This window comes from Misgurnus anguillicaudatus, chromosome 7 (genome assembly GCF_027580225.2).
Source record: "Misgurnus anguillicaudatus chromosome 7, ASM2758022v2, whole genome shotgun sequence".
Classification (NCBI taxonomy): domain Eukaryota; kingdom Metazoa; phylum Chordata; class Actinopteri; order Cypriniformes; family Cobitidae; genus Misgurnus; species Misgurnus anguillicaudatus.
Window position 1 is genome coordinate 15,975,401 of NC_073343.2, and position 23,681 is coordinate 15,999,081.

Below are 23,681 nucleotides of genomic sequence, written 5' to 3' on the forward strand. Positions count from 1 at the left end.
GATATCAGAAGAGAGAAAGGGATGGTAGTTATATCCGCTCTTTGTCCTCAGGCCGTAACGGTTCTGTTTCACTTCTAATATGGCTCCTGTGGCGGCAAGGAAATCCAGTCCAGCTATGAGCGCAAAGGCGAGGTGTGAATCCTTCATAATATAGGTATCCAGCATGCACTCTTTATCATGCCATCTATAACTGATTCTCCTCTGATCCATAGCCTGGTGTATCTTGTCATCTGCCATGATGAAGCGCTGTGGGGAGTAAGATCTGCTTACAAGGGTCTCACCACCTAGCTGTTTCCATTCCTTTTCTTGCAACAGAGTATAAGTGCTTCCTGTATCCAACACTGCTTTCACCTCTTTCCCATTTATTAGTGCAGGTATCAGAAGCAAGGATGTGACAGCCTGGGGAAGCGCTATGGAGACACCAGGGAGGTTTTTGGCATTACCCCGTTCTTGTTTTCGGTTGCCTTTCTCTTTCTGTCCTCCAACTTTCTGCCAATACTCCCTTGTTCCTAGGCAGTCCTTCTCCACCATGGACCCTACCTTCACCAGTTGTTCCACTGTGTTCACCTTCCCTCTTAGGCAGCCCGCTACCCTGGGGTTGACATTGTTGAGGATGCGGCTCACCAGCTCTTCCTCAGATATGTCAGGCTTCCACTTCAGGCAGAGCGCATGGTGGTCATAGGCGAAGTCTCTCAGGCGTTGGTGTGGCTGCTGTACTAGAGACCGTAGCTTGTCTTCCACTTCTATAAGGTAGTCGTCTGGAAGGAAAGCAGTCATAAATGCCTCTTTGAAAGACTCCCAGTCCGTTACCTTTGCTTTTTCTGCCTTCCACCAGCTCTGAGCAGCTCCATGCAGCACAGAACTTAGAGTGCCTACAAGCTCGACTCCGGTGAGGGGCCTGATCTCCAAGAAGTTCTCACACTGTTCAATGAAATTGAGCAGGTTCGCTGTATCACTGGCGTCACCGAAGGTGGGAAACTCTAAGCGGATGGGAGGTCGAGCACAGAAGGATGATGGGCCTGCTGCCGCTGAAGAAGTGCCTGTAGTAAAACCAACTGCATTGTTAATGGGTGTAGGGGGAAATATATTGGCTCTGGTGGAAACAGGGGTTTTCATCTGAGGGATGGATGTGACATGAGAGGTGGCTGGAGTGAATGCTTGCAATCTGGTGAGGGTGTGAGTACTTGTGAGTCGAAGCTTTTTCAATTGACTTTCCCACTTAGCATCTCTCCTAAGGAAACAGTCCGTAACTGCTTTTTCCAGCCTCTCCAGGGACTTCTGGAAGTAATCTGCCAACCCCTCTAAGCTAGCGTCCACAGCCTCCCTTAAACTATTTCCCTGTTTATTGTACTGTCAATAGACTGTTTAAAGTCATGATTTAAAGACTGTACCTGTGTGCTAAGGGCCAATAAATCCACCTTAACAAGTTCAATATCTGTTTGCATTGTTTGTACCACATTGATATTTAACACACCACAATCATCATTATCATTATCATTAGAAATGCACAGTGAACTTAACATTGAAGTAATTTCACCAGTTGGATTGCGTCTGGTTACAAATGGGCCTGCAGTAAAATCTGCAACGGCAGCATTACTGGTGGATTGCTGAACATCATTATCAGTATTTACATTTGCACTATCCATATTAACAAAATCAGTGGGCATAACCGTGTCTGAAATCTCTGCATCCATATTAAACTGGGTAACACTTTATTTTACGACCCGCAAAGTACCGCGTAATTAAACCGAATTTACAGCATACCTATTTGTAACAACAGGGTACCTCTACAGTACGTACTTGTAGTTATAAGGGAATAATATTTTAAGTTTGGGGTAATAAGGGGGTAAGAATATGAAAAATTATAAATTATTTAAACTCTAAGTATTTTATAACTACACTGAAAAAAGTGCACAACGCATGTCATTACTCTAAAGAAGTTTTTATATTTGATCTAACTCAAAAAAATACATTTTCTGTCCAGCCATCAGTTTTATGTAAAAAATGTGTTTGATTTAAATTAAAAGTAAGTCCTGTTGGTGTAAAGTAAATACATTTCTGTAAATTAAATTAAAAATATTAGTTTCCATTGTCACGTGACTTACGTAACGTCATCCTGGTTGGTGCATAGGGACGTTCAGCTGAAAATCAGCTTTCCGCCATCTTGATATACACTGCACCAATGGATGAACTCCGCGTGGTACAATGGGATTCAAGAAAATTGGTAAGTAATTTTAAACATACGTTTTGGCGTATTATTAACATTATACATGTGTGATTGTACATACGGTTAGTATTACTTAGTGCTGTACCGGTTACCGGTCAGATCGCAGTTGATTAAGCATGACGGTTCGGCTCACATGCGATTCGCGGATTAATGCGCAAATTAAAATAGGAAACGTTTAATCATTTGCACGTGTTTTAAAGGCTTGCAGATGTTAATACCAAAGTGATTTTAAGCAATTTCACCGCAAAAAGGCGCTAACGTGAGCAGTTTCTATACTCGTACAGATGAATGTGTCTATATGCACTTCGAAGATCAGAACTCTTGATGTGTAAACTTTAGCGACAGTTTTGCTTCTTTGCCTCATACTGTAGTCGATTAAAATGCATTTGGCCATTAGAGTAATGCGACTGTTTATACTGCATCTCCTTCCGGAAGCGCTGTTTGAAATTCGCGCTCCGTTTCTGTGTAAGTTAATTATGCACTCAAAACTGCACACGTGGAGAGACGAGAAAACATAAAATCTTTCGGTTCTTGACAGGGTCCATACAAACAAAATGATCTCCATAGTATTCTTTTTTAAATAAAAACTTTTGTTTATGTCACAAGATGTAGTGAACATGTAAATGTCTAGCAATTATCTATTATTTGTTCAGGCCAATCATATCCCATCCCTGGATAGACATCAGCAAACATTATGACAAAGACGTTTGCCTTACGCAGACAAGAGATTGTGGAAAACCAACCTACTGTTCAAGAACTGCAAGAAAGATTGCCAGAGGAGGTAATGAAGAAGTTTATTTTAATCCCAATCTACATCAATATGAGTTTACCATTATAATCACATGTAATTTGTTTACCTAGGAAGTTATGCATGTCATGTGTTAGGCTGTGTGTGGATCAGGAGTTTGCTTGCCATGGGATTGCTATTGCAACCCAGCTGTGTGTATTCATGTTTCAGGGCACAAAGGATTTTAGTATTAGCAAATAGCCCAGGGTCAAATAGGTCGTGGGAAGGAGCCACGGGTCTGAGGAATGTCATGGGTCTGGGGACTGTCATGTGATTCTTCAAGTTACAAGCCTGAACAGAAACATATTGTTAAAGCATATGGAGGGGAGGGACAAAGACCATATATATTTACCAAGCCTGGCTCAGAGGGTCAGACTGGTTTGAAGATTCCTCCCAGGCCGGCCTGACTGGTTCTGGGAGGTTTAATCAGGCAGGCTTTGCTTATTATTTTGTCCGGAAAATAAAAGTCTATCTCTTGAAATCAGAACCTAAGACTGAAGATTGTTTCATTTGAGGAAAAGGAAAACCACAACATTTGGTGCCGAAACCCGGGATAGAAAAGAGCTGGACAGTCACACCACCTGGGCAAGTCTGACGAGAAACACAAACAACGTATGGCCATATACAAGGTAAGCACTTTTTTGCTTATTAATTGTGTTGTTTGCCAGAATTGGCTCCAGGTGGTGAGAAATTTAAGCTCTTCTAAATTTAAGAACCATACATGTGAACTGGGTTTTGATTTCAAGGGTACAATCTAATTAAGGCATGCATGCAGGAATCTGTATTAAGTTACTTTGGCTTTGATGATCAAGGTGAATTGAAACAGATTTTAAGTAAAAGAGAACGCGTAAGAGTTTTGTATGCAAGGTTGCATATGCTGCGTCTATCGGGGAAAAGGATGACGTAGAGGTTTAAGTTAAGAGAACGGATAAGAGTTTTGTATGCAAGGTTGCATATGCTGCGTCTGTCAGTAAGTGGATGACGTAGAGGTTTAAGTTAAGTGAACGGATAAGAGTTTAAATCGTTATGTGAATTAACGATTGGTTATTTGTTGAATGATTTGTGTTTGAGTGTGTATGTATGCAGCTGCATAATGTGTGTTAGTGAGAGAAATGTGAACGTGAATCTGGTAAAGCAGGGAGAGGCTTTCCCTTGGGCATTTGGGCTGTTAAGGGGGGTATATCCTGTGAGTATAGGGTAAATTACTATGTTAGAGTGTGGAAGAATGAGCCCTAAAAAAAAAAAAAAAATGCTAATGGGTTACTACTGAAAAATGGTTGGGTTAACAATTTGGTTTATCTGTTATCAAACATACATTTGAAATTTTTAGTTTGGTAAAAATAATTGACACCAGATGGGACATCAAAAGGAGCACAGAACCTGAGACCACAGCTGGCTTTCTCAATTGACAATGCAATCAGGTGGCCACCTAAAGAGATGAGCAGTTTTGCTTGTTTAAAGATTGTATTGTTCACCTGAGATGGCTCGGGGTGGTAAAAAATCAAATGCTCTTCCAAATTTAAGAATAAAAGGGGAAATTAAAAGATTACTAGATTAAATGATAAGAATAAAGGGTTTCATTTTCAAAAGGAATGTGTGCTAGGACAGATGATGGTTTATTGAGTGACTGAGTTTTATTTTTGTCGTTGAGTGGCTTGGATAAAGATTTAATGTTAAGTTGAGAAAATGCCTAAGAAGTTTCGCGAACCTGAGTGTTACCGTGTCGGGGCAGACACGTTGGGGTTCCGAGAGAAGAGTTATTAAGTCCTGCAGGTCAGGTAAGGTCTACGTGTTATTTGTCTTGTTGTTTTGGAAGGCTCGGGCTGATGAGAGATATTGTTTTTGTTTTATTTGTCATGTTGGATTGGTAAATTGTGTAGGTGAATCTTTTCCACGTTGATGGAAGTGAAGTGGAATGATGAACTTGGCCAGGTAGTCTAGATAGAGTTGTTTTATTTTATTTGTGTGAGAATGCAATGTGTCTGTGATATAAGGAGTCTGAGTGTGAATGTATGAGATGGCAAGAGTGGGGGCTGAGTGAGCAGTGGGTGTGTCTTTCTTCTGTTGCTCTGTAGAGAGCACAGAGAGGTGTTGTGTGACAGGAGTGAAGATTGTTTAAAACTATAAAAAAAGGAGATAAAGTTTGAGAATATGAGTAAGAGTATGAATAAGAGACAGTTATAAATGCTGGGTATTAAAGATTAGAATTGAAGACATTGTGGTTCTGAGGTATTGTAGCCAAAAATATTAGTTATTACAGTGAAGTATACAGCTTCTTCTATAAATTAAATAAATCATTTTAAGGATTGATTAAAATAAATAAAAAATTGTGCTCAATAGGAAAAGATTGCTGTCCAAAAAAGGACAGATGTTGGTGATGTATTTGATTCTATTTGACAAAACACTACAAAATATTATAAAGGAAATTTTATTTTAAAGACACATTGGAAATCTAAGTAACAATTTGGGAAATATATAAATTGGATAAATAAAAACAATAAGTTCGTGAAGTGGTTAAATGAGAAATAATTATAAAATATAAGGTGTGTTATATTGCAAAGAAAAGATTATGGCAGTCACATTAATGGAAAAATAAGGATTAAACAATTGTTGTGTGGAGAATTAGAAAATAAAATAATTGGAGTTCAAATGAGGAAACATTTGATGTGGCATTGTGTGAGGAGAAATACAATTAAATAAAAATATAAACTAATGAAAGATAAGAGGAGATAATTAACAGACAAAGAAATGCTCAAAGGGAGAAAGAGAGAGAGAGAGAGAGAGAGAGAGAGAGAGAGAAAGGGAGGGGGAAGGTCAACTCCCATAGCTCTAGGGAAATGTGGGATTAAGAAAAATTTAGCAGGAAGACAGAAGTAAAGCTTTGAAAAGAAAAAACAACAAATTAGAGAAAAAAGTAGAGACCAAGTTATTAAAGGTGGAAATAAAGAGAAACATAAAAAGGACAGGAAAATTATTAAAAGGTGAATGACATAGATAAATTATAAAAAGATAAATTATTACAAAATGAAGAGGAGTCTTCATCTGATGATTGAAGGTGGTCACAAAATAAATTTTATTTTAAATCAAAAGGCAATATTTTGCATGGGTCAAGCTAAAACCTTGTGGGCTGATCATTCTGATCCTTTGACATTCAAGAAAGTGAATAAAAGCTGGTGATGAAAAGACAATGGCAAAAACTGTGTGACATCAAAGTGTTGGAGTTGCAAAGACAGGAGAACTCATAAACTGGACTGAGAACACATCCTACAAGAATGGGACTATAACTGATCTCAAGCAGTGAAGGGGGCACTGCACGAAAAAAAAAAGACTGAGTGGATTCCAGAAAGAGACCCACAAAGACAATATTGTTCTTGGAGACAAGAGAAAAACTGGACTATACTTTTTCATTTTCATACGAGCCTTTGAGTGAAAGAGGGGAAAGAGTAAACAGCCGTTCAATGTTTGGCTAGGACCTTATAACTGTAGGGACACATACAATATTTAGGTGAAAATCAGCTAGACAAATTTAAAGGCTGATCAAGAACTTATGCTGATAGGTGTGACTACCTTTTCTGAAATCAAATCAGACTCCTATTAATCTGACAGGAAGAAATGCATAATGAAAATTGGGGTTTTTTGAATTTGGTATTCTACAGAGGAAGTTAGAACTCCAATGATGGTACTAAGCTAAAAAGCAAATATAAATGGCATCGAACAGCTATGGCAGAAAGGAAAATAAAATAGATAAAAGAAATAAATTGGAAAAAACACCATAAAATACAATAATAGGTAAACAAGAAAAAGCTGTGAGAATAGAAAAAAGAAATAACTAATTATTGTAACAAACATACGATTTAAGGAAATAAATCTAAATTGTATCTAGTCACGATTTAAGACCAATTAATGACAAGAAAAGATTGATGATCCAAAAAATTACATACTTTGCTTACAAAGTGTTTCTCCATTTGATAAACATTTTTACTGTGAATTATGATTTGCATAAGAAGTAGATACTTGCATTTACGTATTTAATTATAAGGGAAAATATTATACAGGTTTAGAATGGATGAACTACTATTCCAACATGCGGAAAGTTAATTTGGTTGATTAATGCTAAAAAGGGCCTCAGAGTGTCAGGAGATCTTTTTAGATTGTATAAGAAGTGAGAAATCTCAGTCATAAATATTATTATCATAGATGTACATGGGGCGAATAAGTGGAATGAAAATGAATTATTTGATTCATGAGAAAAATAAAGATTTTGAGTTGAGATAAAAAGGGAAAAACTGATGTGACGGGTAAGAGAGAAGAAAAATTTGACTATCATCTATAATCACAAAGGATGGTAGATAAAAAGGTATAGAAAAGGAATAATCATCAAAGCCATACTTAACAAAATGTGTGAAAATACTAATCATAACAGAATTGATGTTTTACCTTGTATTAATTAAACTAACAACCGTACACCTTTAACACTGCATGAAATATTCGCCGATAGACCTATGCGTATTGTAAAAACATCTGGAATTAAGTGTTATATGAACAAACTAATTGTCTATGTATTGAGTTATTTGTGTACAGAAAAAGCTGAAAGGAGTTGAGAAGGACATGAGACAACATGACTTGATGAGTGCGAGATGATCTAGCTTATCTGAGGTTCGAGAGGTCGGAGGAGGCCAAACACGGCCACAGGTGGCCTAACTGGGGGAGACAGGATGAGACCAGACCCAGAAATGTCCAAGTGGGAGGAGCAGCCAATGTAGCAGAGCTCAAGGAGAGAATGAGAAAGAATGCCAATGATATGAAAGAAGAAATATCAAAACCAAATCAAAGTTAAAGCAATTCAAGTATACCGACGGATGGAGAGCAAAGTTTTGAGCACCGAGAGGAAAAAGTGAAAAAGAGAAATTGTCAAAAGAAAGTGAATTGAAAAGAACGAAACTTATTACTACAGAAGATTTGCATTGCTACAGTCAATTAAAGAACGAAACCGATTACTACAGAAGATTTGCATTGCTAAAGTCAATTACAGTCAATTAAAGAACGAAACCGATTACTACAGAAGATTTGCATTGCTAAAGTCAATTAAACTTCCTGGCGATTGACTTTTGCCTTAAACGAGGCCCAGTGAAAGATCTGCAATAATTTCAAAGGAACAGACTCTGAAAGAAAGACTGAAAACATAGAGAGAACTTAAGGTGGACATTTTATGGGAAACATCCTAAAGATAACAATGATACAAATGGGGAATATTTACAGTTAAGGAAATATATTTGCAAAACCAGATTTCAATAATGCAATAACATTTTCAAGTCCACATACTTTGGGGTGATAAATTCAACAAGAATTCTTATGGATTACGAGAAAAAGTTTAAGGTCAACTTATCTGGATAATATTTAGGTCTTTTGGGAAATTCTGAGTTTAAAAATACATCTGGTAGGCCACAATTTGGAAATTTGTGTCAATGGAAGTAAATAACAAAACACTAAAAATAAAAAAGGAGGGATAGATATTTCAGAATGGTACAGTAAAAAATTCTGAATGGTACAGTAAGATTACAATCAAGAAAATATAAGTCTTATGGAATTATAGACTTAAGGAAATTAAATAGGAAATGTTTTATAACAGGAATTTTGAATGAATCAACTAAAAAAACTCTAGATCTATTATGAAGACATCAAAACGTATAACTTAAGGTGTAAAAGGGAGAAGAGAAATGCTATTAGAAGAATAATATAATCAAATCAGAGAAACATATACATTGAAGATATTTGAAGATCCAATCATATCGATTGAAGAATTATTTTGAATTTATAGAAAAAGAAAATGTTTGACCTCGTTATCATTAGGAGGGAGAGGAAAAGTACTTAAATATGATGGAGACAAGAAATCACTACAAAAGAAGGGTATTTAGAATCCTTATAAAAGGATGAACACAACAATTAATCATAAATTATATGTAGATTCTGTTGATCAACCAAATGGATACCAAATTAGATTAAGGCATGGGATTAAGCTAAATAAGGAATTTAATAAAGTTTTGTCAGAATAAGAATACAGAATAAATAAATTATGTACAGTACTACAATCAAAAAGTAGATTATTAAGTTTATAAATAAGGCATTAATTTATCTTAGGATAACAACTAGATGCAGCCATTAGAAATACATGATAACATATACTGAATCAATTTTAATTAAAGGTTAGTGGGTAAATGAGGCGTAGGTGTCTGGTTAGAGAACCAAATGGAAGTTAAAATATTAGGATGATGGAAAATTTACTTGAAATTAACAAGAATATTATCAGGACTTACGTTACAAGACAGTAATGAATTTACAACTAGTAAACGAGAATTCAAGCACCTCTGATGAGGATGGGAAAAATTCATTTAAATTGTTATCAAGAATTATTATGCATGATTTACTTAGTTGTATGATTGGTTATGTCCATTTACTAGTTTTATTTGAATTAATTACATTTATGTGTGTATTATGCAATTTTCACTTAGTTTATTATTGGTTATTTACATTTACTTGTTATATTTGGAATACTTTACTTTCATTTGTGTTGCAATCTTTACTTAGTATATTAGTGGCTCACATTTTCTTATGTTATTTGAGTTAATCTACATTTATTTGTGTTTATTATGCCATCTTTCCCTAGTTTTATTATGGGTTATTTTTATTTACTTTGTTTATTTGAATTAACTTACAGTTATACTTGTTTATTATAATGAATTTTTGAGTTTTTATGCTTCAATTCAGCATCAATTAGTTATATTTACTCGTTTTGAATTTGAATATTGAATCTTTAATATTTCTTTTGTGTTTATTATGCATACTTTACTTTTGTTTTTATTATTTTTTACTTGGATTCATTAACGTTGACTTTACATTTACGATGTTTTATCATATACTCTACATAGCTAAAATGATAACTGTAAGCGCAAAACCAATTGCGCACAAACTGTTTAGGACTTAAGTTCTTTTACTTTTACATTCAAGTCAAAATGAGAATGGAAAGATGTTTGTCTTATTGTCCATGGTTCGAAGTGCAGTTGCATAATTTAGTAATTGGTAAGGTATAGTGGCTTTCTTTAGCCACAAGATAGTAATAATTGAGGGCTGAATTATGAGACTGCACTCCGGATTAAAATAAACAGGAAAAGTGAGGCTAAATTAAGCCTCAGAGCGGGGATTATGAAGAAGTTTATTATAATCCAAATCTACATGAATATGAGTTTACCATTATAATCACATGTAATTTGTTTACCTAGGAAGTTATGCATGTCATGTGTTAGGCTGTGTGTGGATCAGGAGTTTGCTTGCCATGGGATTGCTATTGCAACCCAGCTGTGTGTATTCATGTTTCAGGGCACAAAGGATTTTAGTATTAGCAAATAGCCCAGGGTCAAATAGGTCGTGGGAAGGAGCCACGGGTCTGAGGAATGTCATGGGTCTGGGGACTGTCATGTGATTCTTCAAGTTACAAGCCTGAACAGAAACATATTGTTAAAGCATATGGAGGGGAGGGACAAAGACCATATATATTTACCAAGCCTGGCTCAGAGGGTCAGACTGGTTTGAAGATTCCTCCCAGGCCGGTCTGACTGGTTCTGGGAGGTTTAATCAGGCAGGCTTTGCTTATTATTTTGTCCGGAAAATAAAAGTCTATCTCTTGAAATCAGAACCTAAGACTGAAGATTGTTTCATTTGAGGAAAAGGAAAACCACAACATTAAAAGCATTTATTTTATTATAAAATGTTAAAATTTAACTTGTACTGAATTAACCATAGTTTTTACCATAGGATGTAGTGCTTTTGAAAATGTCTTAGATGCTCTAATTATATATTCATTCAATGTTTTGTGTGTATATCTATTTTTACAACTAGTTCTAGAAATAATTTTTTCAGAAGTGTATTTTCTGTTTCTCTTACTTTCAGATTAATGCAGAATTGTGCATCACGATCTTACCTTGAAAATCAAGATTTATGGCCTCTTTGGACAGACAGAGCTCTCATGTTATTAGGAGCAAAGGTGGAGTCCTCCGTGAAAAACTAAGGACACTATTAAAGCTATGGATCAGGTATTGGTTGCATGCAAACAAAATTGCTTGTGGCAATTAATTTAGTAGTATTTTGGTCTAAAATAAACAATACATCTTGAACATTTTGTAGAGTCTGGACATAGAAATCAGAAGAGAAAGCCTGCTGAAGTGATTGCTGAAGCCTGATTCATGTACTTTGGTGAAGATGCAAGCTGTGAAGATGCAAGCTGTCTGATCAAAGAATACCAGGTAATGTAGACAATGCAAACTGCTGAAAGTTTCTCCAACCATGTTTGCCTTAAAGGTGCAGTGTGTAATTTTTAGAAGAAACTCTCGACAGAAATCCAAAATAATATACAAAACTATAATGTCAGGGGTGTATAAAGACCTTTCACAATGAACCGTTATGTTTTAATTATACCTTAGAATGAGATGTTTTTATCTACATACACAGAGGGTCCCCTTACATGGAAGCCGCCATGTTTCTACAGAAGCCTTTAACGGACAAACTTTTTTTACTAAGTTGTCCGTAGCTTCTCTATGCATTTCAAAAGCGAGGAGTGATCAATGAACTGAGCCATTGGTGGCAATTCGCAACCTCACCACTAGATACTGCTTAAATTTACACACTGCACCTTTAAGATAAAAAAAACTGTCATAATTTACTCATCCTCATGTTGTTCTAAACCTGTATGAATTTCTTTTTTCTGATGAACACGAAAGAAGATATTTTGAAAAAAGGATGGTAAACACACAGCAGATAGTGACCATTAACTTCCATAGTAGTAATAAAAAATATGATGGAATTTAATGGGTATCGTCAACTGTGTGCTTACCATCATTTATCAAAATATTTTCTTCATTTATCACAATACTTCCAAAATATTTTTCCTACTATAGAAGTCAATGAACACCATGCTGTGTGTCTACCACCACTTCTCAAAATATCCTCTTCTGTGTTCCTCAGAAAAAATACATCCATACAGGTTCAGAACAACATGAGGACGAGCAAACGATGACAGAACCTTCATTTTAAGGTTAACTATCCCTTTAAAGGAAAACACCAGTCTTTCAATATTTTATTATGTTCTTACCTCAACTTAGACGAATTAATCCATCCCTATCTTTTTTTAATAAGTACACTTAATCTTTGTACAGTGTGTCGTAAATGTGTTAGCATTTAGCCTAGCCCTATTCATACCTTAGGTTCCAAACAGGGATACATTTAAAAGCCACCAAACACTTCCATGTTTTCCCTATTTAAAGACTGTTACATGAGTAGTTACATGAGTAAGTATGGTGGCACAAAATAAAACCTGGTGATTTTCAAAGCGGATAAAATGTGAGAACTATATTGTATGGCAGGAGAGCACTTAGTTTGCAGCACTCGGACCTCGGTCGCAGTAACATCATCAGCACTCTCCCTCAAATTCTAAAAAAAGGGGGACTAGTCAGGTATGATGGTGTTACTGCATGCTGTCTGGATCCTAAGGAATGAATGGTGCTAATGTCACAAGGTGACGATCTTTTCGGGGGCGGAACCAAAGTTAGGGAAGTTTGGTTCCACCCGGAAGGTTTCCCACCGGGCCGCATTCGAAGACGGACCCTCTCACTTCCTGGTTTCCAGGGCAACGAAATTAGGGCTTTACGAGCCACAGGTGAAAGACATTATGAAGCGGATGGTGATTGGAGGCTGTGTGAGAGGGAGATAAATAAATAGCTCTGCAGGAACACAAAGAACAGGTCGGGCACGAGAGCGATTGACACGGGGAAAGCTCCTTTGCCAAAGGCAGAGTAAGGACACGCACCTTTTGAAGAGCCCGAAGGCTCTGTTGATCCGGGGATCGCTAGAAGCGAGCGGAAAGAGGACAGAGCCACAGGAGGCGAAAGGAAGGCAAGCTGTGGATCCTTTAAAGGAGCACCCCGAAGAGAACGAGTCTTTTTGAAGAGCTTTTTGGCTGGAATAGTACGGTTGTGAAGACATCGCAAACCTTAAAGGTTGAGAAGAAAACGGATTATTTGGCGAATTGAGACCAAGAGAAAAAGGGGATTGAAACGGCAGTGTTGTGAGTACCGAGAACAAGTTGAAAGTGTCTTGTGTATTGATCTGGCTGTATGTTAGATTCCTCCAGGAGAAGGAGGGCGGCCCTACCCCTATTATAGCGTGGTGGGCGAGCCGAACAGATACTTACCGAAGCAGTCACAACGACGACACCACTAGCTGGGCCCCATATTTCATCGCCAGATCTGAACAAAGCGAAGTGAAGGAAGACGGCTGTCCTTTTTGTACACTGAGCGTGGTGGGTGAGTCTTCGTGCTGTGAAAACCTTTAATTTTGACGTGGTGCTGTATATTGCTGTGGTTTGCTGTGTATTGCTGTGTGTCTTGTCCGACAGACCCCCGCTTTCACGCACTTCGTCAAGGGAAGACAAAGAGGCTGCTGGCCCAAGCTTAGTCCAATACAGCATATGTGGTGAGCATGCTTCAGATCTCCGAAAGTAGCACGGTGCCCTGGGACGATCTTTTCCCCGCCTAGACATCGGGCGGATGTGAAGAGTGGCAGCAAAGAGCTGGAGAAGCAGCAGCGGTGTGAGTACGATTTGGGGCTATTATCATTGACACTTTAAATTGCATGAGTATTGGTGTTGCAGAGAGAGAGGTGAAGCGATTCCATCGTCCCGTGGCCTCTACAAAGGGGCGCCCCTGTCCAGAGTTCGAACGCCTGACGGCAGCGAGGAAAGGGCAGCACTCGGCCCGGTGAGACGTTGTGCTATCCCACCCCCCTGCCATCACCCAGCAGTCGAGAGGGTTCGCCCCCGACGCCACGTAAGGACTACTTACCCCATCGGACGCTTCGCCAAATTTGCTACAATACCTGTGGAGAGAAGAGCAGAGAGAGTGAATAACCTGAGGAGAGAGCAAAGAAATCTGTACTTACGGTACGCTGTGTCCAGCCGAGAGGTGAGAGCCATTCAAAGCAAAATAACTGTGCTTTTGTGTCCAAGTCGATACCTGTGGAGAGAAGAGCAGAGAGAGTGGATAACCTGAGAAGAGAGCAAAGAAACCTGTACTTACGGTACGCTGTGTCCAGCCGAGAGGTGAGAGCCATTCCAAGCAAAATAACTGTGCTTTTGTGTCCAAGTCGATGCCTGTGGAAAGAGAGGGAGAAAATGAGCGACCCGAAGAGGAACTGTGCGAAATCCAGCCGGTGGAAATAACGAGAGCCTGAAGAGGCCGTTATTTTAAGTTCCCCTTTCTCCCTCCCCTATTTATTATTTTAAGTAATTTAAATAAAGTACATTTTAATTTTATGCTTACCTTGTGTGTTTGGTCATTGGGGTGGCTTTGGGAATCTCCTCGAGGTGGAGAAAGGGGCGTGACCTTATTAACATCTGGGTCCACCCCTACCTGTGACACTAAGCTAAACGCTTACAGCTACAGCAATTAAAGTATTAGCCCACTTCTGAATTAAACATTCCTCATAATTTACTCACGTTCATGACTTTCTTTCTTCACTAAATAAAAGAGATTAAGGTTTTTGATGAAAACATTCCAGGATTATTCTCCATATATAATGGACTTCATTTACACACAAATGGCTGAAGTATTCTTCAGAGAATTTACTCTGTATGTCCTACGCCTTTCTTATTCTACTTACGGAACAAACACACGCAGCACCAGTTCTGTTTTTTCTGTAAGTAGAATAGGGAAGGCGTAGGACAGGGCTATTCAAATCTTACCCTGGAGGGCCAGAGCACTGCAGAGTTTAGCTCCAACCCTGATCAAACACACCTGAGCAAGCTAATCAAGGTCCTTGTCACAGGTCGGGGGAAGCGGACCGCCCGTCGCGGGTCACGCTCCTCCTATTTCCACCCGAGGAGGTCCCAAAACACCCCAATGACCAGACAGACAAAGAATTAAGATCTAACAACTTTTATTTAAAGATTTAAAATGGAAAATAGGGGGAATTAAATGCTTAAAAAGAACATCTCAGTCCTCAGGCCTTCATGGCAAGGGGGGGGGGGTGTTTAGGAGGCTCTGGGCCCTTTGCTGTGGGCAGAGGTAAGAATTACACAGGTGACTGGGAACTTTAACTTGTCCTCCTCCGGTTCGTGGCTGTAAGCAGAGGTAAGAATTACACAGGTGACTGGGAACTTTAACTTTTCCTCCTCAGGTTCGTGGCTGTAAGCCGAGGTAAGAATTACACAGGGGATTGGGAACTTTAACTTTTCCTTCTCAGGTTGGTGGCTGTAAGCCGAGGTAAGAATTACACAGGGGACTGGGAACTTTAACTTTTCCTTCTCAGGTTGGTGGCTGTAAGCAGAGGTAAGAATTACACAGGTGACTGGGAACTTTAACTTTTCCTCCTCAGGTTCGGGTTCGTGGCTGTAAGCAGAGGTAAGAATTACACAGGTGATTGGGAACTTTAACTTTTCCTCCTCAGGTTCGGGTTCGTGGCTGTAAGCAGAGGTAAGAATTACACAGGGGACTGGGAACTTTAACTTTTCCTCCTCAGGTTCGTGGCTGTAAGCCGAGGTAAGAATTACACAGGGGACTGGGAACTTTAACTTTTCTCCTCAGGTTCGTGGCTGTAAGCAGAGGTAAGAATTACACAGGGGACTGGGAACTTTAACTTTTCCTCCTCAGGTTCGTGGCTGTAAGCAGAGGTAAGAATTACACAGGGGACTGGGAACTTTAACTTTTCCTCCTCAGGTTCGTGGCTGTAAGCAGAGGTAAGAATTACACAGGGGACTGGGAACTTTAACTTTTCCTCCTCAGGTTCGTGGCTGTAAGCCCAGGTAAGAATTACACAGGGGACTGGGAACTTTAACTTTTCCTCCTCAGGTTCGTGGCTGTAAGCGGAGGTAAGAATTACACAGGGGACTGGGAACTTTAACTTTTCCTCCTCAGGTTCGTGGCGGTAAGAATTACACAGGTGACTGGGAACTTTAACTTTTCCTCCTCAGGTTCGTGGCTGTAAGCAGAGGTAAGTGTTACACAGGTGGCTGGGACTTTAACTTCTCGCTCAAACACAATGGTTATTCCACACAACTTTCGCTCTGGGGCAGTGGGCTTACAGGGCGGTGTTCAACACAGGGTGCATTCGACTTCGGGTATGGTCGTGCAGAGCCGAACGCTTCCCTTGCTCCTCCTCCACTTACGGTTCCAGAGATACTGAGCAGGGGCGAACCTTTGAAGAGGCACCACACAAGGATGGTTATCGTATGCAGACGTTATAACAGTAACCCTTCGTCCAAGAACAATAATTACAAGATGGTTTACTCACACTGATATGCAGGTACACTTCATCACTGCCCTCTTTCAGAGACAGGAAAAGGATCCGTCACTTTATACTCAGGAAATCCTATTGGCAACTACCTTTAACCCACGCTCCACTAGCCTCAACGTGCTGTGATCTCCTCACGACTCCTCTGACCTCGAAGTGGCTTCTGTCAAAACTTTAGGTGTACACATGCACAATGAAAACAAGAACTCACCCACGACACTCCACACACTTTAAGTGACAAAGGACTGAGTTGGTTGGGCGTTATTCTCGGTGGAGGGGGAAAAGTGCCTACAGGATGGACGCCGGACCTCCCGTGTTTACTCCTAGTTGTACTCCTCGGCTCACCCACGCTTCTCTCCACAGTGGGGCCACAACTCTGTGTGCTAGACTCACAACACACGTCAGGTAATATACCCTCTTCAATACCACATGGTACGGTGGATCATGTTACTCAAGTTAAAGGCCACTACTTCGCAATGCTGGCTTCCTACGTTGTCTTACAGTATAACTCTCCGGCTCAACCACGATTCTCTCCATAGTGTGGCCGCAACTCTGTGTGCTAGACTCACAACAATCATCGGTTATTATACCCTCCGTTCCAAACTACGTAATACAATCTATGATGTTACTCACGTGAAATTGGCAATACTTCACGACTCTGTCATCTTTCAATGCTACTCCCCGGCTCGCCCACGCTTCTCTCCACGGTGGGGCTGAACGCTGGTTATCAAACTCATAACACACATCAGGTAATGCACTCTTCTTAATACTTCGTGATAAACGTAGCTTGTTACTCACACTCCCTGATGACTCTTTGCTGTTCTTGTTCCAGTTTACAGCTTTTCTGCCGCTGTAGATCGTCCTCTGCGACAACTCCGGTGAGTATTCTCCAATGTTACTCTGTTTCTTCTTATAAAGACTTCGCCCAGGCCTCCGCTCTTTCCACACCGGATTGGTCTCCGTGACCACGCACCACACAACAATCGCAGAGACAAGCACTTTTTCCGTGGTGCTCCTCTAATATACAGCCACAACTCCTTCCTTTTCGCCTCTCTTGGCCCCGCACTCTTTCCGCTCTCTTTTAAAGCGATCCCCGGATCAACGGCGCTCTAGACTCTTCAAAGGAAGTGTGAGTTCTGGTCTGCCTTTGGCGGAGCAGAGCTCGCCCCGAAAATCAACTCCTCTCTCTGGTGTTTCTGCCGCTCTATTTATCTGTCCCATCTTCACACATCCTCCAATCCTCCACAAATCGCCACCTTCTCACCTGTGGCTCATAGAGCCCCGATTGTGTTGCCATTGGAAACCAGGAAGTACTGGTGTTTGAAATGTTTGGCCTGGGCGGAAACCATCTTCGGGCGGAACCAATCTTCGCCGCTTTTGGTTCCACCCTATAATAGTCACCATGTGACATCCCCTCCTGCCAAACCATTTTAGTCCCTAGAACGGGCTCTTCTTGGTGACAGGTAAAATCGAGTAGGGTCTTTAAAAACGTGGTAGGCCATTGGGGGGCCTTGGTCGCTCAACCCGGGGTGGACTGCCGACTATGCCAAATCTGTCACAGATAGGAGGAGCGTGACCCGCGACGAGCGGTCCGCTTCTCCGACCTGTGACATCCTCATGATCACTAGACAATCACAGGTGGGTAAGTTTCATTAGGGTTGGACCTAAACTCTGTAGTGCTCCGGCCCTCCAGGGTAAGATTTGAATAGCCCTGGCGTAGGACATACAGCTTAAGCTCTTTGAAGAATACAGAAAGCTGAAGCAAGACGATCATTTGTGTCTATAAACCAAATACAGTTGTATTTTTTTTTAAAGGGCCAATAATTTCTTTGATAAGACACTTATTCCTCATCTGGTATAGTTTAAAGCCCTTTGAAGCTGCACTGAAACTGTCCTTTTTACCTTCAGCCATTTGGGCATCATTGAAGTCTACTATATGGAGAATAATCCTGGAATGTTTTCATCAAAACCTTAATTTATTTTTGACTGAAGAAAGTCATGAACATCTTATAATTTACTCACCTCGATGTCATCTAAGGAATTTTTATTCAGAAGTGGACTCATATTTTAAGTTGCTCGCACTGAGACATGAGAGGTATGTATTAACATGTCTACGTTGAGGGAAAAACATAGTGAATTATGGAAAAGCTGTGGCGGTTTCTTTTAAAAGAATAGTCTACTAATTTTCAATATTAAACTATGTTATTACCTTAACTAAGAAGAGTTGATACATCCCTCTATCATTTTAGTGCGTGTACATAAGCGATAGCATTTAGCTTAGCCCCATTCAATCATTTTCATTCAATGACCAATCAGAGATAAAGTTAGAAGTGACCAAACACATCAACGTTTTTCTTATTTAAGACGAGTAGTTATACGAGCAAGTTTGGTGGTACAAAATAAAATGTAGCGCTTTTCTAAGCGGATTTAAAAGAGGAACTATATGTTATGGCGTAATAGCACTTTTGGGAGTACTTCGACTCGCCTGAAAAGTCCGCTCCCCTTCTCCCTCTCATAATGGGAGAGGGAGGGTGTTACTGGGCCGAGTCGAAGTACTCCCAAAAGTGCTCTTACGCCATAACATATAGTTCCTCTTTTAAATCTGCTTAGAAAAGCGCTACGTTTTATTTTGTACCACCAAACTTGCTCGTATAACTACAGTTAGAAAAAGTAGATTTTCATAAAATCAAAACTTTTATTTTTTCCTGTACTAAATGCTAAATAAATGTCTGACTGTTGAAACGGACTAAAAGAAAACCAAGAAAATCGCAATCATGACGATTTATGGTGATTTAATTTCTGTTCCACCATTGCATACAATGATGCTGATGCGGGGTTCCCCTGTTTCAAGATGGCGGCCCTACTTGACACATTTGGTCCAATGAACTGCCGTAGCCAAGGCGACATCTAGTGTACAAATCTATGCACAGTCCCTAAATTGGTCTCTGTTCTTGTATGTTTTTAGGCTGACCAGAGGTAAGAAGCGGAGAGTGAATTCAAAAAGACCACCATGGAATTTTTTGTCATCCGTGAAAGTGATGCTCTTAATCCTGCACTGGACATTTCCATTTTCATTGACGGTGTGGAGTAATAAATGAGTTGCCCTCTTTTGCATGTGCATGTTTGGACTCATTTGAACTGAACTTAAAGTATCCTGATGGACTCAAATATACCTTTAAAGCCTTTCAAAAAAAATGTCATGGACGTAGACAGTAAGCAGATGAGCCGAAGGGTGCAGAACCTCTCTTTAAAACTGCAGGACTAAATTTGGTTCCTTTGACCCAGCTACTGAAGGTAACATTTTTTAAGCCTTTTATACAACATTAACTGTAATACTGTTTACTAAACCTGATTTGTTTTATCTTGATTAAGTTTTATGGTTTATCTATCAACCATAACTGATTCTTATTTAGAATTTACATTTTATCCAGTGTGTCTACAAATACTAAAAACTGTTATACAGTATGTGTTTTTATAACAATACTATACACATTGTTGAAGTGTTTTATGACAAATTGTCAAGATTATAATGTGTTTACATTGTTAGACAGTGTGTATTTGTACAAAAATGTGTATTATGACAAAATAAATTGTCAAAAGTTTGATGCTTGAAGTCATTCATCTTAGACAGATGGCAAAATTACACATTTTGAAAGTAAATATTTTTTTATATTAAATTAATATTTTAAATTGTTTTTGGTTGGATATTTGATTAGATGTAAAGTAAAACTTTTGCGTCAACTTGTTACAACTAATTACTTTACTTTTTATCAACCTAAAATTTTTACTTTGATCAGAAAGAACTAGTGATGGTCAACCCGGATCTTTTTAAGGATTCGGGTTATTCTGAGTCACTCACTAATATGATCCGGGTTGTGCGAGTCACTCGAGTCACTTGAGTCACTTGGTCAAAATCTCCCATTCCAATCGCTAAGTCATACTAATGCCAACCAAGCAAGTCAGATCACGCATGCAGCTACGAGTCTACGACTCCTCTGCTCGCAAAAAAGGGCTCATGTGACCCGAGGAACTTCTAAAAAACATGCATGTCCGTGGTTACATTATCAATTACATAATTGTAAAAGTTCGGTGTGTTTAGTTTCATTTCATAACGACAATTATATCAACACCACGTTTAGAAGATGTCAGGCTTTGTTGACTTGGAAGTGAGAGGAACGTGTCCTGTTTCAGATTGACTTAAAAGATCCACGATAGGCTTCGGTTAATGCAGCCACACAGTCACTCATCTGCTCAAGAACATGATCTTGTGAGTGAGTCCCAGACAGAGCCGCCCGCTCCTGTACGGGTCCTTTGAGTGAACCACTCGCGACACTCTGAGTGACTCAAAACAAGGCTCGTTTCTCCTAGTCCAGGATTCAAGTTCTGTGTGTTGAGTCACTCTCTGTGTGAATCCCCGAGCCGCCAACCAACTCATTGTCGCGCGCACGCATCCCTTTGTACTCGGACTCGGAGCTGCAGGAAATTACGATCCGGAATAGCAGCTTTTGGCTCACTCTGTACCTCCAGTCGACATTTGGTGATTAACTCGTTGTTGCAAGTTATAGAACCTATGGCAGCTTATGTAGAGTTATTTGTTGTAATTCTGTTGTAAACATTTGAAGAGCTTTGTGTTTGATACAATTTCTAATTTTTAATGCAAAATCTGAGAGGACTCAACTGACTCGGGTTAATGGTCACTAAGGACTCATGGTTCTCGAGTCATTTTAGGGATCGGGTTAAATGATCAGAGTTTCGAGTGACTCGCTCATCACTAGAAAGAACTATCCATTACTTAGCCAAAGCAAAAAGTATCTTTGAATCAAATACATTTTTTAAGTTTAATGAAATGTCAAAATATACTTTGTCTTAATGCATTAACCTAATTATTTTACTTTACATCAAACCAAATATCCAACCAAATACAAAGTAAAATAATTACGTTAATGCATTAAGAAAAAGTATATTTTGACATTTCATTAAACTTAAAATGTATTTGATTCAAAGATACTTTTTGCTTTGGCTAAGTAATGGATAGTTAATTCTATTCAAAGTAAAAATTTTAGGTTGATAAAAAGTAAAGTAATTAGTTGTAACAAGTTGACGCAAAAGTTTTACTTTGATCCAATGAAACACTTTTTTCAGTGTACAGGGTACCTATTGTAATATTACGTGGTATGTATGACTTAGTCAAGTCTATAGGGAAATTATGTTTTATTTTTTTTATGATTTTAATGTGAATTTTTCATATTGACCACTGAATGTTGTATACTACGGAAGGGGATTAGGGCCACTGGTGAAAAAAATATTTGAAATCTGACTTTAATTTCAGAATTCTGAGATTAAAGTCAGAATTCTGAGATTAAAGTCAGAATTCTGAGATTAAACTCAGAATTCCGAGATTAAAGTCAGAATTCTGAGATTAAAGTCAGAATTCAAATATTTTTTTCACCAGTGGCCCTAATCCTCTTCCGTAGTATACAGTCGATGTCTACGAGCCACATCGGCAAATAAATATAACAGCACATCACTTTTATTTTAGTAGCCTATATTACTTGCTTTTAATTACAAAAGTCAAGCTGATTTAATGTGGTTAAGGTAAGTACAATAAAAATAGCAACTTATTCCCTATTAACCAGGAAACTCTTACATTTGCGGACATATTTGAAGTGGTGCTTTGACTCTGAAACTCTTTTATTTCAAATGACACAATAATGACCACAAAGCAGCACGCTATTTGTTTATTTTTAATAGGTGTTATCATTGGGAGAATATAACTTTGTAACATGTGTAAACACAAGTAATTTAGCCAAAAATAATTTATACAATGTCAAACCAGAATGAAACAACAGAAGATATCAGCTCCCACTAAAGCAAAAGACGACTACATGCGTAGGCTACTGCGCAGGTGTAGAATGCGCGGCGGTCTGCAGGAGGTTTGCTGGAACGCGATCCTGAGGTGAAATTTCTTTAAGAGGTTTTAAAAACTTCTACACTGTGGACTACGGCTGCGAGTGATGTGAGCAGGATTCGCATGCTGGATAAGGTGACTGGTTTTGGTAATACATTACTCACGCATTTCAAACAATGTTTTTTCAAGAAAGTTGCCAGCTAACTGTAGCAGCAGGTTAGCTAGCACATAAATTAGCCTAAAGTTAACTGGCTCAGAAAACTCAGTTTTTTTTCAAGGCACAGTGAAGAAACATTTACTGAAGGCTTTCATTTATGTTTTTTATATGTAATGCAGGACAGCATTTGTGAGACGACATCAACTCAACATCCGAGTGGACAAGAACACCAATAGAGCAAGCCAGCCGCAAAAACAACGAAAAATTGTCATGACTTTTTATGTGAAATAAAAGTTTTGTGTTAATAAAAATTAAGTGTTGGCTTAATTATAGTGTTTTAAAGATTTTTTGAAATAAGTTGTTTTAAAATAAAAATAACAATATTCTGTATGTTTATGGGATTTACACTATAACATTTATAACAGGAGGTGAACAAGGCGCCGCTTTAGTTTACAGCCCACAAATATGAGAGTTACCTGGTTAATACACAGAACAAGCAGGGAATAAGCCCCACTTCAATTTACAGCCCGCAAATATAAGAGTTACCTGGTAACTCCTGTATACATATACAGATCAAAGAGGTACAATTTGCTATTATTTTTATTGTGCTGTTATATTTAATTTGCCGACGTGGCTTGTAGTAGACATCAACTGTAGGCTATACATTAAACTTCATCAGGTAAGTGGCAAATATGAAAAAAAAAACATATTACACATAGACCATATTACCCATAGACGTAAGTCATACATACCACGTAATATTACAATAGGTACCCTGTAGTTATGAAATACTTATAGAATATTTTTCCTAGGGGTGTCCTCGACTAAGGATTTACATATTCGAATCAGAATTGTCGAATCTTTCCATAGTCGACCTATAGTCGAATCAGATGTGTGTGCATGGGTTGGGAGGCACTCAAAAAAAAGTGTTGACTTTAATTAATTTTTTTTCGTCAACAGGTTCCACATAATTTAATTATTTAAGTTGAAAACAAATATTTTAAGGTTGTCCAATGTAATAGGGTTGTTTTAGGGACAAGTAATTTTTTTTAAGTTTAGCCAACTATTATCACTAATTTTCACCCAACAAAAGACATTTCAGTTCAATTAACTAAAATCAGTTATGTTCTATGGACTAACAAAATTTGTTTAGACGTTGCATATTAAACATGTGTCTATTCAAAGTAAACTTGTAATTTTACAACAAAACATTCAATTCAAGCTTAATCAATCAAAATTAAATAATTTCAATAACTTTAATTTTTAC

At 38.7% G+C, this 23,681-nt stretch overlaps 1 long non-coding RNA gene across 1 annotated transcript; it reads left to right on the top strand.

Annotated features, from left to right (window-relative positions):
* Nucleotides 1-1,898: 1,898 nt before the first annotated feature.
* On the top strand, nucleotides 1,899-19,951 carry LOC141365286 (uncharacterized). The gene is made up of 5 exons (XR_012370523.1): nucleotides 1,899-2,224; nucleotides 2,881-3,008; nucleotides 10,959-11,101; nucleotides 11,193-11,311; nucleotides 19,315-19,951. It is a non-coding gene; the product is annotated as an uncharacterized lncRNA (long non-coding RNA).
* The last annotated feature ends 3,730 nt before the right edge of the window (nucleotides 19,952-23,681 follow it).